The sequence below is a fragment of the Manis pentadactyla genome, chromosome 2 (genome assembly GCF_030020395.1).
Source record: "Manis pentadactyla isolate mManPen7 chromosome 2, mManPen7.hap1, whole genome shotgun sequence".
Lineage (NCBI taxonomy): Eukaryota > Metazoa > Chordata > Mammalia > Pholidota > Manidae > Manis > Manis pentadactyla.
Window position 1 is genome coordinate 147485183 of NC_080020.1, and position 13116 is coordinate 147498298.

The window sequence follows — 13116 nt, forward strand, 5'->3', positions numbered from 1 at the left end:
GTTGCATTTTGTTACTGTCTCATGCCTTTGTGACTTTCCAAAATAAAAGTTATTTGAGGCAACTCTTGTGGATAAAACTGTCTAAGTTTTGTGCATTATAATAAGATAAATTAGGGAGGATATGTCTGTATGACAAAAAGGGAGTTTGCACTGAAAAATGAAACAATGTCTTATTTCTACTTAATGAAATGTAACTTTAGGAGTAACTATATTGTGATCTAATATAAAGCTTCAATGTTGACTTCCTGATTACCTTCAAAATAGATACATGATGACTGTGCAAGACTTAAGTAATACTCATCCAACATGCTGCCATAACCTAGATTATTCATGGTAAATAAAAGTCATTTCTAGTTCTTAAAGTTTATATTAATGTAGCTAAAATATGCAATAAAACCACTGCTTATTTTTATTAAACTACAAAAAATTGTCATGGAAGAAAAGTGGCAACTCAGAACTATGTTGGGGACCGGGTTTGGGCTAAACCTATCTTCTTTCCTCTTGGTTTTTCTCCTTTCAGTTATCTTCCTGTGGTACTTGGTCTCCTCCTTTAGACTTGGGAGAGAACCAGAGCTAATAAATGCACTGCCTGCAGCCTCCAGGAAGGGCCGTGCGCCCCTAAGGCTCTCCCCTTGGCTCCCCCACCACGCACTTGGGAGAGAACCAGAGCTAATGGATGCCCGTCTGCGACCTGCAGAGGGCCGTGCGCCCCCGCAGCTCTTCCCTTAGCTCCCCCACCACACACTCAGGTGCACCCCTTTGAAGGGAACAGGGGGACCAGGATTTCCTAGGTTGGGGATATTTTTCCTGCAAAACTCTGCTCACCAACCAGAAAGGGGAAACTGGAAGGACCCGTCCAAAGTAAAGAGGCGTAATTATCCAGCAAATCAGAATGATTTGGCAGAATCACTGCAGTTGGCAGGTCCCACTTCATGACTTCACCTGTATGCTCTGATTTGGGGGTGATGCCCCAGGCCTCTGGGAATAGTGTTCAGAGTGGGCTTTCTTTGGGGGTGACTCCTGCTGTCCACTAAGCTGTGGAGATCAAGGTTCTGTCATAGCTTCTGGCTTACATGGGAAGGATGGCACCTTGGAGCCTTGCCCATGCCGATGTAGTTTTAACAACCCTTTGCAAGACCTCCAGGCATCCATGTCTTTAAACATCCTTGCTGGCTGAGGTCATCGTGAAGAGTACAGAGATCCTGGCCCAAAGCTAAATCCCTAGAGCTTTATTTAACCTCCCCCCTCTCCTCCTGCCAAATATTAACAAAACAAGGATGTTATTAAATTACCAATCTGGCTCCAACTGAATATTTGCCAAGAATTCCATTCTTCCACATCACATAATACATTTATTTTCCTTTTGGGGATTTGTTTTCTGAATCGGTTTACTTCTTTGTGGTCTAATAATCAGCAAATGGAATTCTCTCCATTTTTCATCCTTCATCATTAGGGGAAAAATACAGTATCACTTTCTGGCAAGAAATAAATATCTCAAAATGAGAGACAATATTTAGTGACCCAAAAAAAAAAATCCCTCAAGAGTACTACTTTTCTGATGAATCAGAACTGGAAGTGATTAAGGGCTGAGTGCATCAAAACAATGAGCACTCAAGTCTGTTCCCCCATTTCATAAGGAAATCAAACATCCTTTTTTAAGGAAGTGGGGGCTGCTTAACAAATCTTCTAAGTGAGCCACGGATAAGTGCACTGGCATGGTTTGAGGAAATTAAAAATATTTATTTTATTGAACTAATATTCCCTGCTGGAGATTAAAGCAGTGAAGGGATCCCACAACTGTTAGGTACTATTCAGCAATTTAGTTTCTGTCGGCTTGAACTTGAGTACAAGTTTTCAGTTGTAACTTACTAAATGCATATAAAATGTTCCTTGAATATGAAATGGGATTGTCTCAGATTGTATATTCAAATAAAAATATACTTAGTCTGATTTTATTTGAATTGGTGGATTTAAAAAAATACATTTAGAATTTGAAATTCCTGAGAATCTTTAGGTTGATTAAAATGTTGGTATGCTGTAGAAATTAGGATTTCAAGATCTTATATTTTGATCATGCTAGTTTGGAAAGTTCCTTATGCCACATTGTAATGTATTTCATAAGAAAATAGTTTTAAAGGCATTATGTAGAAATCAGGACTAGCTATTTTCATGTTAGGCTACTACCTCATAGCTATTTGAATCAGTGCATACTATTTGCAGTTGGTTGTGATCTGTTTAATCAATTCATGGGTGTACGATGCAGCACTTATTTAATTTTTATTTTATATTTATAAAGGAAGGGATATCCAGAACATAGATATATTACACTGAGATAGTCATGTGTTGCTCAGGAGGCAGATAGTAGCTACAATAGTTGTATCAATGAGTGGTTACTATGTTCCAGGTAATAGACTAAAGAATTTTATGTCCATTATTGCACATGATGACTTTTACCATTTTGCAGTAACTATAATTATCATCTGTTTACAGGTGAGGAAACTGACAACTTGAAGAAGATACCTAGCTTTCCCATGAGCCTCTAGTTGGCAAGTGGAAGAACTGGAGTGCTCCTGAGATGTCAGGTCGGTTTTTCTCCGCCAAGTGTTGTGGGGCTTCCTTATCACAGGCAGAGACCTGGGTATTTAAAGATGGTGGTAAAGCTCCTGAGGTAAAAGGTGGTAAGTGCAATTCCCATCCTCTTCCTCTTCACAGAGGACCACCTTGCACTTTCAAGCAGGCTTTTCCATGAAAAAGCTAGCATGGGCAAGTACCCAATACAGTCCCCAGTGTGCTTTCTTCCAGAAGATTACAAAGACTGGGAACCTAGCCTATTATTAATATTTAAAAAAAGTTATTCTGGCTTCTTTCAGGGCCATATCAGTTTCAAACATCACTGTCAGGGTGGGAGCAACCGAAGTTGAAACGGCCTGAATGCTAAATGTAGCCCCAGAGCGGAAACTTTGCTTCAGAGTTGCAAAGTCGCTGGAATATTCATAGAAATGTAATATGAGCAAAGGATACCAAGTCAGTGTCAAAACTTTGTTCCAAACCATATTTGCTATTTGTGAGACTGGCTCCTCAGGGCTCGGCTGGAGATAAGGTAAGAGGCAGAGCAGGGTGGGTACAGCATGTACCCAGGGGCTCCCCTGCCCCCTGGATGCAGGGGCTTCTCTCTACAGGAATTAGTGTTTGGAATGGGGTGCCATTCTAGGAGGACCATCTCTGCCTCAGAAATGGAAATCTTTCCTCTGTGTTGCCACCCCAGTTTTGTGCCTGAGTTTGAAACTGAAACAATGTAGGAGCCTGTAGGAAAATCATTATATAGTGGGAGTGTGGAAGTGACACCACTTGTTTTTCCCTTGAAAGTCTCCTGGTCAGGTTATTGATAAATAAAAAATCATAGCAGCATAGGCCCTGATGAACATCATCTTCAGATGCTGGAATCATATCTTTAAACTAACCAAAGGGATTATCTACTGATGACCCAAATTTCCTTTCAAGAATTAACAAATCTCTCATTTTCCCCCCCCTAGGAACTCTACTCATCTGTAGTTAATCTAAGAATTAACATTTAGCAAATTACTGCCTCAGTGCCTTAAATGAGGTATGTGCCTAGTGGCTCCGTTGATTAGAACTCTGTGCTAATGAGGTCATGAGTTTAGTCCCTGGGAGGGCTGCCTCACTTCACACGGTCCCACTCTGAACCACAACCAGGCCTCCAAGTGCACACTGGTCACAAGTGGCCTTCTGGGGGAATAAGCCACACAGATTCTTCACCATTTGTGGGAAAGAACAATGCAAAGCAGGTGCTTTGGGTTCACTTAGAATATGACAGGGATCCCATGGGGTGACAAAATGGTACCCCAGAGGCTGCAACAACTTCCAGCAGACTGTTCAAGTGCCATGCTTCCTGGGGGTGGCTTCTGTGCTGGGAAATCCAGTTTTGACATGTGTGGGAGGTTTCAGTCATGAGCCTTGAAGGGGGTGTCACCTGGGAACAGAGGAGGCTGGCTGCTGTTTGGAGAGGCAGACTCAGAGGGATGCTTTACGGGAATTTTGTTGAATTTTCACTGATCACTTATTTAAAAGATGGGTCATTTGGGGCCTTCCAATTATTGTCTGTAGTCATGCAACCCATGGGACCGTTTCTGCCACAGCTGGGCCACTCCAGCCATTTGCCTCAGGCTGGCGGGAGACGCAGTAGCTAGGACTTTTAGGAGCGTGGGTGATTGGCCAATTCTCCCTCTCATGCTTTCTTTCCATTTTCCAATTTCAGAAACCACTTTACCAGACTGAGGTCCAGTTCTGATGTTTCATCTCACCCAAGCACGACCAGGTGCTCGATGCCTCTGAGGCCATTTCTTGGGCTTAGGGCAGAATAATGCCTAGTGAGCTCCAGGTGTTAAAGCTAGCATCCTCCCCATCTTTCTCCCATTTACTAGAAATACCTTCTCCAGGACAGAAGCCATTTCTTTAAAAGAAAAATTTTTTTTAAACATTACTCACTGTACTCTTATCACCCAGTGGAATGCTTTGGATATAGTAAGAGTTCAATAAATATTTGTTGAGTGAATAAGTGGATGAAAGAATCAAATGTAGAATTAGTTCCATTTTGACAAAGGCAATTTAAAAAATGTTACCCTATCATTATCTTGTTCTTTTTGTCACAAAATTATACATAGTTATTGAAAATAACTCAGAAAATAGAGATGAGCAGAAATTAAGAAAGTAAAAAGTACCCATAATGTCATTCCTCAGAGATAACCTTTCTTGACATTCTGGGGTACATGATATTCATATCTATATGCATTTCCACCATATATATGGAACTCAGACAATATGTATTATTGAGTAATTTTTTGACTTATGTCAAAAATCTTTGGATGAAATTATATATTCTTCCACATCATTTAAAAAAATTTTTCCCGAGCATTTATTGCATGACTTGAGTTCACCTTAATCAGTCACATATTATAATATCCTTGTGGCTTAAACTTTCTACATAGCTTTGTTTATTTCCTTGGGATAAATTCCTACAAGAGGAATTGCATGGTTCCATGGTTTTCTAATTCGCTATTTGCTAGTTCACAGGCAGAAAGTATATTGATGTTCTTAAGCTTTGGATTTTCCTTATTAATAGTGAAACTGAGTGTTTTCATGTGGCCATTTAAATGTCTTCTTTGAAAATAGCCTGTTAATGTCTTTTAAGACCCATATATTTTGAGGGCCAATATACTTAGCCCTCTATATTTCACAGAACTACTGTAAGAATTAGTTGAAGTAACCTATTTGAATATGTTCAAAACCTACAAAGCAATACCCAGATGTGTTGACCATACTGTGACCTGGTAGGGTGAGGGTCAGAAGGAAAGGTCACTTGAAGGCAAATGGACTGAAGGAAGGCTTGGCTAGGCTTTGCCAGAGAAGGGGTGGGGAGGGACACCTGTGGAGAAAAGGAAAGAGGCCTTGGCCTAGAGATTTGTTACTTTGAGAAGGTCACTGGAAACAGACAAGGTCAGAGACAACACAGGGGCTGGCAGCCTGCAATGGGAGTCAATTAGAAACAGAAGGGAGCAAGCCGGGCCAGGGAGCTACAGAAGCCAGAGGGATGGTGCCCACGGGCGGTCCTCCTGGGGAGCGGGGACAGGCATCTCCTCAGACATTCCCGGATCGGCCACGGAGAAGAGAAAATTCCAGCAGAGCCCCTTCTCTGCAGACTCACCAGAATTCCTGTCTGATCAAGGCAGGTGTGTCTAAGGACAGACAGGAAACCATGGACACTGCACACAGGTGTGGTCCTCTGGCCAGAGCACACTGGAGCTTCCAGTATTATCCCTGGAGTATCCACACCTGGGAAAAGCAAGTCAAATACATAGACAAGTGATAATTACATAAAGATAAGATACTGCACTGAAATTCCCCCAGCACGTGTATGACCCCACTTACACAAAAGAGAATTATCTTTGCTTCTATTCACATATTTAAGTGTTGTTTTCACTTGTTACAACTAGTATATATTTCTTCTCTAATTTAAAAAGGATCCCATAAACAAAAAGAAATTTAAGACTAAAGAGACATACATGCTGTGAGCCCAGCCTGCTGCTCCCCACTCTGCAGCAGGGGTCGGAAATTCATTAGGCCCACAGGAGCTGAAGTTCTGGGCTGTCATGGGAGCCCCCGCTAACTCAGACAGAGGAGCCCCAGGAAGCACCTGAGAGTCACACCTGGGCCCCACGGGACACTGAACTCCTTGCCATCTCACTCTTAGATGACAAGGGCAGCCATGCCTCCTTGGCAGGCAGGAACCTGGCTAACAGATGAGGTGTTTCCCAGGCTGGGAGTCAACACCTTCCTTCCAGATCAGGTGTGCATTGCTGCCTTGCAGAGGCGAGGCATGGGTTCACGTGTAGGGAAAGAACTTGAGCGTAGTGGAGGAGGAAAAACGAGAACTTTCCTCCTTCAGTTCAAGAGCTGCCACTGCAGAAACAAAGTATCTGACTGGGGTTTTATGTTATTTTCCATCAGGTAAAGCTGCTCGAAGGCCATGCTATTTGCTGTGTCCTTCACGTGTTGGGCACTGTTCCGGGGCTTGGAGATAAAGTAGGGGACAAGACTGAGATCATTTATGACTTTATGGAGGCTATGGTTGAACTGGGGAGATGGGTGGTCAGAAAGGGACAAAACAAGCTGAGTAGTACACGTGGTGATGATGGCAAACAGAAATGGAAGGGGCGAAATGGTCAGGGTGGGCTGTTTTGGATCTGGAGGCAATGGAAGGTCTTTCTGAGGAGATGCCATTTAAGTAGAATCTGGAGGGAAGAGGAGGGAGACTAGCCAGCAGGCGGAAGGGAGAGCCAGGAGGTGGGACTCCAGGTCAGTCTCTTCTGGTGTGTCTGGGTAACGGGGAGCCTGGCTGGAGAGGCCAGCAAGGGTCAGATCATGCCTGGTCTCATGGGTGGCTCATGTTTAGAAGTTTGATCTTCTCCTAAGTGCAAAGGCAAGGTAAGAGGTGCTTAGCAATCTGACGTGATGCAGCACCTTGCCTGAAGCCAGTGTGGTAAGGATTTATGAACAAATGCAAAATAAATAAATGGATTGATGCTCCAGATGAATGTCAAATTTTGTCAGTCTCAGAGAGGTGGAAAAAACTTGGCAAGGCCACATCCCTTTGAGCAGCCCTGGGAACCAGTGCCTCTGTCCTGGTGAGCTTGCTGTGACCAGGGCAAACCATGGCCAGGGGCCACATGGAGTTGCTTGGGCTCCTTCCAGGGGCCTCTGGGACTTTTGCTGTAGGAGTTTGTGGGAACAGGAAGGAGCACCCCATGGTCTTGGCTGGCCCCTGTTACTCCTGTGGGGCAGCTGGGGCCCCCGGCCAGTGTCTGCTCACCAGGCAGGAGTCCCTGCCTGTCCTCCACCTCCTCCTTGAGCCTGTCTCCAGGGGTGTGAGCTGTGACTTAGGATCACCTCCATGGCCCGAGTTTCACTGAGGTGCATCAGCATTTTGGGACACATGAGTGGCCCTCAGACTAGCTAGTGTAGGTCTCTGGTCAGCTTGGATTCTGAGTTTCCAGAGGTTTCCACTGGGAACTCTTTGGGGCGGAATGATTTTTTGTATCTTAATCATTGATGTGTGAAATACAGTATTCTCTGCCTGTGCTTGAATCATAGGAACCCCTATTCTTTGAGTTCTAACTCTTCATAAAAATGGCAGCTGCCTCAAATGTGAACTTGACATTTCAAAGAAGCAGAGTGATGTGAGCTAGCTTGAGGTAGAGAAACAAACATGGGCTTCGGGGTAGAGCTGGGTTCCAGACCCACCCTGTACTTATCTCACTGCTGTGGGACTTTGGAGTGGACAAATCGCATGATCTCTGAGGCCCATCTTTTCATCTTTAAAATGTGGGTAACACAATCTACCTCATAAATTGCTGGTGAGGGTTAAAAGAGGAGAATTAAAATACATCGCACACAAGAGATACTCAGCAAATACTAGTTTCCATGTTCTTTTACTGTTAATAATTTAATGAATCCTTCCAAAAACAGAACATCCTTCAGAGTAGAATCTGACCCGATTTTTTTGATGGGACATCCCAAAGGATGTTAGGTTCCTTTGTTTGGTTTGTGGTAAGTTGAGTCTGCATTTAAAAGGGAAGAAAAGGAAACCTGTAGAACCTCAAACAACGAGCCTTTTTAAAGCTTGCACTGGACTCCAATTTCAAAGCATATTCTTATTAACATACTTTCTTATAAATAGAGTACCACTCATCAAATATTTATAAAGTAGTAGCCTGAGAAGCCAGCACAATGCTTGGCAAGCCTGGGGACATTTCCCACGTGCGCTGTGGGATGGCATAGGCAGGGGAGACCCTTTAATTCTGTGACATGGTTCGGGGGCTCCAGCATGAGCTAGTCTTGGCGTGGTTTCTCGCAGCTCTGGGCCTGTTCTGGAGCCATTCAGGACTCCCACGTAGCCCGTCCTTGCAGGCAACTCCCTTTGAAGTCCACAGGAGCTCTTTGAATGGAAAACATACACAACGGGATGTTGATGCAAATAAGAATCAGGCCTGATGTACGCAGTGAATAAAGGTGCTTCTCACCCCAAATATTAGCTCTTTAGCCAAGAAACTATGATTTGATCATTAAAGAAAAGAGTCACTCTCCCCCAAACCCCCTGATCTATCATGGAAGCTCCAACATCCTTTCACTCAGGAAATGATAAACTTGCTAATTACCTGCAAGTTTTAATTAAGCAACAAATGTAGACAGTGCAGGGCTCTGCTTTTACTTTAAACATATCAATAAAATAAACATTCTCAATTTCAGGGCAACTTGCTAAATGAGAAAAATAAACATTACTGTTTTTTGAAATATCACTCATAGAGTGGTAATTTAGAAAAATATCTCTATTAGAGATTGTTAGAGATATTTTTTGGTTGAAAATGCAATCACCTATGGAGCGCAAAGCCTCAATTTGTAGACAGGTTAAGTAAATTAAATCACTCACTGTCTTTTTTTTCAATGGCTTTAAAAGTTAAAGGTAATTTGCAAAGAAAATGCTCAGTTTGAATTGGTTTGTAATATCTGTTAATGATCTTTAAAAAAATCCACTTATTCACAATCCTGTCCCTGAGGGAATTCCAGTGTGCTATCAGGAAAATTTCTGAAGTCTGAAATGTCATTAGCTAGTGATTTCTTTGAAGTAAAAAGCCCTGAAAAAATAAATTATATGAGGTATACAAGTGCACAGGACAATCACTTTGATGAATAATATCTGTGTTTTTCATACCTAACATGCAACAATTGAAATCCAAGCTCTAAATTATAGAGCTGTCTTCTGAATTACCATAGTGTAGGCATACCTGTTCTGTTTATTTCACACATGTATGGAGTTCTTCCATATATTTATAGATTGTTGATGTAAAAACAGGAGTGTTAGGAACAATTTTGATTATATTTATTGCGTTTACCTTTTGGAAACACAAGGTGTTGCCTAAATACAGGCCTACAGGTGTTGCCGTCCAGGATTAAAACAATAGCCTGCTTAGCACAGCAGCCTGGGTCTCAGAGCCAGGTGACCTGAATGGGGCTGTGGGTACCACGCAGTCCCCCGAATTGTTCAATATTAAATAACAGAGCTGTGAAATGCTACACCAAAGGGAACATTTTCTTCCTGACCCCAGCTGGCTATGAGTTTTTGCCTGGAAGCAGGGGAGTCTTCATAATACAATACTGGTCAGTGTAACTGCAGATGCTGCTCTGGCCCCTAGAAATAGCTAATATTTTTTTTTTTGAGGGAGGAGTTGAATTTTACTAAACCATTTGTTACACGTTCATTATTCATTTCTTAAGAAAGTATTTCCTTGTAGCCAGCCTAAATTTGTTACCTTTCAATCCTGCTTTATGTGATAAGACTAGAAATATATGAGCCTCTAGCAAGGCCCTTCCTTATCATCATTATTTTATATGTTGGGCCTTTAATGTTTCTTCCTTCTCAAGTATTACTCACCTCTTAGCTAAATTGCAAAGGTTCCTAGTTTTATTCATTTTCCTCAAGCGGAAAGCATTCTCTTCTTCCTAGTCCAGTGGCCCTGCCATCATATGGGTGATTCTTCCTATTTCCTGTCCTGTAACTGACATCAGGAGAGCAGACTGAACGCAGATAAGGGCACACCACTGACTGATTTTGATATAGATATTCAGCAACAATTTCTGTGTTAATCCCTCCATTTAGTTCACCTTAAGAAATGCAAATCAACATTTGAAAAGTTTCTTTTAGAAGAGTTTTCTTCTCTAAAACTTTTCTTGTATTGGGGCTCCCCATATGGAAGATGGCAAAGAGCAGAAGCATTTAACTTGGTGCATTATCCTGGACTGAACACATCCTATAACCACCCCCAGGACACAAAAGAGAATACAGCCAGTGTTCCTGATTGCCCCTGTGTTGGGAGCCCCCTTTCTCCTCAAAGATGGCCACTATCTTGATTTATTTTTCTTTTTAATGGAATAATATCTTTTTGTGAAGGAATACATTTGATATGCAATATTATAGTGGCTTCAGGTCCACTACCCTGATTTCTGATACCATAGATTTTTTTTTTTAACTTTATATAAATGGAATCACATTGTGTCTGGTTTCATCCTCTCAACAGTACATTTGTGAGCTGTATTCCTGTCTTTGGGTGAAATTATGGTATATTTTCCTTGTTGTATTTCCTTCGTCGTATCAATAATATACCACAGTTGACCCAGCATACCCTTGGTGAACAGATGGGTTTTTAAAGTTATAGGCTATTTCAGAGAGTGCTGCTGGAAACTTTGTTGTGCACATCTTAGGTGGCTGTGGGCATGCATTTCTTGTAGGTATGTAGCTAAAGGGGAGCTTACTAAGCTCTAGGGAGTGACTGTGCTCACCTTTAATAACATTAAGCAGTTTTCCAAAGAGGTTGTATCATTTTCCACATCACCAGTGTTGAGTGACAAGTCCTTGCTAATTGTTGCTCATATATATATATATATCATTCTGAGCTTGACTTTTCACTCTCTTTATGGTGTCTTTGAATGAACACAAGATTTTAATTTTAATGTAGTTTAATTCACCAAAATTTTCCTTCATGTCTAGTGATTTCCATGTCCTGTTTAAGAGAGTTTTACTCACTCCAAGGCCATGAAAATATCCTTTTATATTATCTTCTGGAACTTCTATTGTTTCACCTTTCACATTTAGGTCTGTAATCCATATAGCATTGAGTTTTGTATATGGCATGAGATTGGGATCAAGTTTGTTTTCTCTATGACAGCCACTTACCCTATATCATTAATGGAAAATACATCCTTTCCCTGATGCTCTGAAGTGATACTTTTGTCATAAATTAACTTCTCACTTATTTATACAATGATCATATGACTTTTACCTATTTTTTTTAGTGTGATCAATTATTTGATAGGTTTTGAATGTTAAACCAATCTTGCATTTCTGGATTAAAACCAAGTTGGTTATAATGTATTATTTATTTTATGTATTGCAGCGTGTTTTGATGAATTTTACAACAGTGTGCATGAATGAATTTTATCTGTAATTTTTTAAATGTAATGTCCTTGTCAAGTGTGTTATCAAGGTTTAGTTGGTTCCTAAAGTGAAGTTGAGAAGTGTCCTCTTTATAGAACATACACAATACACACACACACACACACACACACACACACACACACACACACACACATGCTTATTTATGTATTTATTATAGGAATTAGCTAGAACAATTATGGAAGCCAAGAAGGCCCATGATTTGCTGTCTGCAAGTCTTGGCTGATTCTGAAGGCCCAACAATCAGGGGCTCCGATGTCCAAGGGCAGGAGAACATGGCCATCCAGATCAAGCAAACACAGGAAACCTACCCTCCCTGCACCTTTCTGCCCTATTCAGGTCTTCGGGGGACTGGATGATGCTCACTCGCCTTGGTGAGGCCATCTTCTTTGCTCAGCCTGCAGATCCAGATGCTAATCTCTCCAGAGACCCTCTCACAGACACACCCAGAACTAGTGTTTAACCAGCTGTCTGGGCATTCCTTGGCCCAGTTGAGTTGACACGTAAGATTAACCACCACAGTAAGTATTTGCCACAGTGTTTTTCATTCCAAGCTTCTATATGTTTTAAACTTAGACCTATGGCAGGAAATTGGTTTTGTGTGAATTTTGCATGAGAAAGTAAATATAAGTTAGACTATCTTCTAGGACTTTTCATATGGCACTCAGCAGTGCACTCATGTGCTCAAGGCTGAAATTTGTTATTGCATCTCAATCCTGGACCCCATCATCATGGCCAACCCTGGGTTTAAAGGGAACCTATAAGATGAGAAGCTGTTTGGACATATGACAAGCATTCAGGTAAAACACCTGCTTCCCACAGAGAAACTTCAAAGCCAATTTCATCTCCTACTATTGACACCTTCAGTAAATGTCCCGCATGGGTCTTCTTTTCATCCCCTTTAATATTGCATATCGAATATCTCACCCCATTTCTGTATTCCTGCTTACTATTGCCCTAGTTCAAGGACTCATCACCTCTTGCCTGGGCAATGGCATTTGTGGAACACCTGGTCTCTATTCCAAGCTCTTCTCAGCATCCAGGAGCTCGATTTAAAAAGGAAAGCTGGCCATATTAGTCCCCAGTTGAAAACTGGTGACTATCTATGGCTTTACAGAATGAAGTCCAGGCTCCTTGACACAGCACAGGAATCTGCTCACAACCTGGTGCCTGCTCATCTCTGCAGCTATCTCTTGCCCTGCTCCAACCTTTGGCCTAATACTCCAGCAGCTCTATCTGCTTGAGGTTCCTAGTAGATACCCGGGGGTTCTTTGTGTCCCAGCTTTTGTGTATGCTGATCTTTCTCCCTGAATAGACTGTCCATGTCTTTCTCACATTCTTTAACAATCAGCTCAGGTCAGCTACCCTTGACTCACCCAGCTGGGGCTGGTGGCCTCCTTTCTGCCCATGCCTATATCTCTGCGGGCAGGGTCCAGGTCTTAATAAACTATGTACATCCATAACTTGCTGTCAATAACAAGTGCTGGTAGATAACAGGTGCTCAACAAACATTTATAGGTTCAAACAGAAGG

General features: G+C 41.9%; 1 long non-coding RNA gene across 3 annotated transcripts in view; it reads left to right on the forward strand.

The window, feature by feature from the left end:
* LOC118930356 (uncharacterized) overlaps nt 1-12101 on the forward strand; it is a 45294-nt gene extending 33193 nt beyond the window's left edge. For 2 of the 3 annotated variants that reach the window (XR_005032015.2, XR_005032017.2), the window contains 3 exons: nt 2491-2582; nt 2871-3100; nt 11924-12101. This is a non-coding gene — a long non-coding RNA (uncharacterized LOC118930356). The remainder of the gene's footprint in view (nt 1-2490; nt 2583-2870; nt 3101-11923) is intronic. The other variant, XR_008995720.1, reaches the window with a different exon arrangement.
* The last annotated feature ends 1015 nt before the right edge of the window (nt 12102-13116 follow it).